At 41.7% G+C, this 4,935-nt stretch overlaps 1 pseudogene; it reads right to left on the bottom strand.

Moving 5' to 3' along the window:
* Positions 1-1,508: 1,508 nt before the first annotated feature.
* On the bottom strand, positions 1,509-2,535 carry LOC116084752 (annotated as a pseudogene).
* Between the last annotated feature and the right edge of the window lie 2,400 nt (positions 2,536-4,935).

The following is a 4,935-nucleotide window of genomic DNA, read 5'->3' as shown; positions in this document are numbered from 1 at the left end:
ATAGACTCCAGCCGACTGAGCCTCACACATGTCAGAGAAGGCTTTGGGCCAAATTATTCTTCAGGTTCTCCTGTGAAAATACTGCCAAGTGCCTTTGCCACATCTGGCATCCACTGTCACAGAAAGGTGCCTTGACAGCAGGATGTGCCTACTGTCACTGGAGTTCACGTGTAGGTGAACCACATACATGTTTGCTAAACATCCTTAATCACAGGTGTTTAGCAGAATGAAGCCTCCTCAGCTGCCTCTCACCACATCCGTTTAGTATTGTACGAGTGCTGTCATCCTAGAACTCAAAGGCACTTTTCTAAGTATTAATCGCACAGACTCCTGTTTGAAGCATATCCTTGGAGGGTCCATGGAATTCCCATTCAAAATCACCATAGAGCATCTTCTCCTAAAACTGAGGCAAAAATAATTACATGCTCGTAAAGCTGCTAATGGCAGTTACTAATTACTCCATGTCTGCAGTGCTTGTTAGACCTGTGGGGTTTTGCGAATGATAATGCTTTTTGAGGATTCATTTAAGTCTCTGATAATATTCTAAGTGCTTCAGGTGGATTATCTAGCTTAATCTTGCAAGAGCTTATGAAGTTGGTATTATGCTTTTGCTCACTAATTTCCAGTAATAATTTGGAATATACAGTCAAGAAATTTAAGAAGCGTATCCAAGGTTACAAGCCTAATCAGTGGTGCTATGGAGATTTAAGCTAAGGTGTGGTTTGAGTTCAGGATGCCATCCCACCCGGCATTTTATTCTGCTTCTTCCTTGGTATCTCATTAACTTCATGTTAGATGTGAGGCAAGTCATGTCCAAAGAGAGCAAAGAATTTTCTGGAGATTGCAGAGTTATTCAGTAGAAGAAAAGTCCTTGGAGATCCACTTGGCCTAACTGTGCCTCTGCTCACCTCTTTAGACACAGCCATACTGACTAAGACATCCCTGCTCTGGCTGTAGAGAGAAGCATGAGTTCTGAAAAAGCCCTTGCCTCTAAAGTCAGGGTTTTCTACTAAAATACAAGCCTTTCCCCTTAGCTATCATTTCAGCCAGGCAATAGGTTAGCCTTAATCAGCTGAAACCACCTCACTTCACCCCATGGTTTGACCCTCAGTGATAGACAGAGTCACTCAAGAAGATTGAAAAACTAGTGAATTTGGACTCTGCCCTAAAGAATTTGATCTCAGGGTTGCAAGAGAATCTGTGTCAGGAGTTTTCAAAGGCTCCCAGGTGACTTTAGGGTGCAGTCATCTGACCAGCCACATAGAAACTCATGTTCAAAGGATGCCACGGAGTGTCAATGAAGAAACAGGGAACCACCCCAATGAGACAGGGGTCTTTATATTTAAAAAAAAAAGTATGCCCCTCTCATAGAAGCCTGATTCTATGACTAATACACATTTTTGTTGCCTACAATCTTGATTGGAGTTATACAAAAAGAATCCCCAAAAGTGAAAAAATACATTATGTACAAAGCCACTTTCCCTCAGGAGGAAGGTTCTGCTTGCCTCTTAACATGCAATGCTTTCCATTGTAGCTGCAGACTCCACTGCCCCTCTCTGCTGTTGTCTGGCTGTCAGCCTCAGCCTCCATGTTTTCTGAAACTTCATTTCCACTGGAGACAACATCCCCACTGCCTCCATTCACTTCCTGCTCTTGTTTAGCTTTCTTTGCATCATCTTTCCGGGCACTCTCTTCCTCTGGTTTCCTCTTCTTTCTGAAAAGAGGGGAAATATCAGTCACACAATTTGATGAGGAAGTGCCATCTGTTGGTTTTCTACTGGCAATCATGGATACTGAGGCACCAGCTCCACTAGGAGTGAAATCCAAAGTAGAGCTCTCTACAGGGTAGCTTTCAGGGCCAGTTCAGCTACACTCCCACTCCACTGAGATTCCTCTGCATCTTCTATCTTCTCTCGAACTTCAGATAATAGGTCTTTCAGCTCCTCAATTTCTTTCTCATATTCAGTAAATGACCCTTCAGCTTCCTTCTTCTGCTCGTGTAGCACAGCCATTCTCTTCTCAATGACTTCAATAGATTTGCCAAACTGTGCTACTGCCCCATCATACTGAGAGGTGTAACCGTTGGCCAAGCCCAACTGATAGTGAGTCTCTGTAAGGAGATGATCGTGAGCTTCCAAATATTATTCTTGCAGGATTAGGCAAGCCTGAAACTCCTCCACAGCTTGGATATAAATCTCAGATTCAACACTAACTTCTCCAAGTTGAAGATGGGCTTGTGCAGTATAAAACTGGGCTTCTTTTGTTTCTAGCCTCTTAAAAATCTTGGCTAAATGCAGCATATGCCAGGTAAGTTCTCAGTTCCCAATCTCCTCCCCTTCATTTTCCTGAAGAAGCTTTTTTTCTCCCCAAGAACCGATTCATTTGGTGTTTCTTGAGCCTTGTCATTTTCATTGACTTCTTCCTCTTAGCCTTCAGTTTCATCTACATTATCATTATTTTCTACTAAAGATTCACCTTCTGCTTTTTTTCTCCTTCTTCCTCTTCTACATGGACCCCTTCTAAGGCATTTCCCATCACCTGCTTTCTTGAGGACAGGATGTGTTTCAGATGCTCTTTGGCTCATTTTCTCTGAGGAGCAACCAAGGGGAGTCTTTTTTTTTTCTTGGAATAGATGAAATGATGACTAGTAATTTCTGACCCCAAGGCTCCTATAACCTTATGGTTCTAATTGTTGTTTGCAGTGGAGGTTAAGAAATGCTACCGTCTCTGCTGTCTGGGAATATCTTATCTATACTCGACAGGGCTATAGGGAAGGGGATGCTAATGCTTGATGATGCTTTCTAAGGCTAATTCAGAATCATCAGAATTATCAGAATTATCAGAATCCTCCCCAAGGCTTTTCCTTTTGTTGTCTCAGGAAGGAATGCTCAGCTTGGGCCAACTTTTCTACAGCAAGAGACTCCTATGGATGAAGACAGTATGCCAGGCAGCCTACCCAACTTTCCTGCCTCATTCCTCTGGTGGTGGTAGTTCTCGTTCACCTGGTAGGATAAAATCTGATGCTCAATACTGACAGTTGTTGAGCAAAAATAGGAGAACATGGTCTTCCTTTGCTTCAGATGGTCTTAACATTTGACTCCACTGCCCAAACACTTCAAGAGAAGATAAGAATCCTGTCTGTAGTTTAGCCAGTGTTATGGTGTCTTTGAGCTAGAGCAGAACTGGATCTTATGAAAACTAAGAATTGCTTTATAGTCTGGGTGGCCAATGCTAGTCCATACTCTCCCCTCTAGTACTTTGCAAGAAGTGTGATAAGTTCACTGATAGCTTCTGTTATTTCTCCTAGCTTGAAATAGCTCCTTAATCCAATCTTAGTCATGCTACTATGAAGACAATATGTTTGTTAAGTTGATGACAACAATCTGGGCATGGATTGCATATCTGTTTTCTCACTCCTGTGACACTACTGGCTTGTAAATACTAATTGCTCAATAAGTAATAGTCAATGAAATTATTGAATGTGTAGCTGATTAGAAATGTTGCTAATTACTGATGATGAATGATGATGATGATGAGGAGGAGGAGCAGGAGGAGAAGGAGGAACAATATATTGTGAGGCTGGGGCACTGAGCTGATCACATATCCAATATTTAGCTGGCCAATAAATGGGCAAGAACTCTGAGCAGTTAGTTTTTATAGACCAAACAATCACTCTGACAACTATTTACATTTAGCCCTAAGTGCTTTCAAATATTCCAAGCAGCTTTATTCTGTAATTTCCTGGATACCTGGAGGAGTATGGTAAATCATTTTTGAGCATATATCATGCACATTGACCCCATGAAGCTCAAAATAACTATGTTTTGTATGTAAGGTACCACTTTATACATGGAAGTTTCTCTCATCCTTAGGCATGTCCAACTTTTTGCCATTAAGATATCATCTACAAGCCAGGCTGTGGTGACGCATGCCTTAAATCCCAACACTTGGGAGGCAGAAGCAGGTAGATTTCTGAGTTCCAGGCCAGCTTGGCCTACAGAGTGAGTTCCAGGACAGTCAGTGCTATACAGGGAAACCCTGTCTTAAAACAAAACAAAATGATATCATCTACAAAACCCATGCTTGAGGACCATACGGTATAGTTACAAAAAAGAAATCACAAAAACTCATGCTTTGAATGAGTTTATGCCTTTTTACTGGGGGTATGTCCATTGCTATGCTGAACTGCACGAGGCCAGTGGCCAGTGGTTGTATACCTCTGCTCCCCAGCATTTTCTTCCTCTTCTGCCTTACCCATTATAATTCTCTATCAGAAATTTAATAAACATTGACACATTGTGCTGGAAATGAATTCTTTTAGAATATAATGTGATGTTCTCCTTACAGTTCTTTTGTGCTGCATGACTACACTGAGGAAATAATTGAGTGGGATTTGCCTGAGTCAGTGGCCTGGTGAAAGGTCACTGGGAGCAGAGTTGAAAAGCAATGCATGGTGACTTTGAGAGGTGACATTCACATATAAGATCAACCATACAGCTAGACCAGTCCCGTAGTGCTGGCCCTTTCTTAACCCATTCTGGAGCTTACACTACCTTACACTTTATCTGGGGCTTTTTGAACCAGTTCAAAGAAAATTAAATGCATGACCTTCAAAAATATGAGCCTTTGGGGTTTGAATATGAGCATATATCTTCTAGCTCTTTAGGTAGATAACCTAAGTTTTCCTTGTGCTAGCATTTTATCTATAAAATATAGCCTGTGTTTAGTGAGGATGTGCCTATTTAAAGGCACAAGCTCACATACTAACAAGTCTCAGCTCTGTAATGCCAATGCTGTAACTAGCCCAAAGAATAAACACAGAGAGACCTCTGAGCTTCTAAGACCAGAGATGAAGAGTTTGGAAGCAGGATGAGGTGAATAATGCCATTGCAAGATGAGTAGTTACCAGAAGTACTAGAGGGACTCAAGTCAACT

This window comes from Mastomys coucha, unplaced genomic scaffold (genome assembly GCF_008632895.1).
Source record: "Mastomys coucha isolate ucsf_1 unplaced genomic scaffold, UCSF_Mcou_1 pScaffold9, whole genome shotgun sequence".
NCBI classification, from domain to species: Eukaryota; Metazoa; Chordata; class Mammalia; order Rodentia; family Muridae; genus Mastomys; species Mastomys coucha.
The sequence above is the reverse complement of the archived record's forward strand: the minus strand, read 5'-3'. Positions and strand labels throughout refer to the sequence as shown.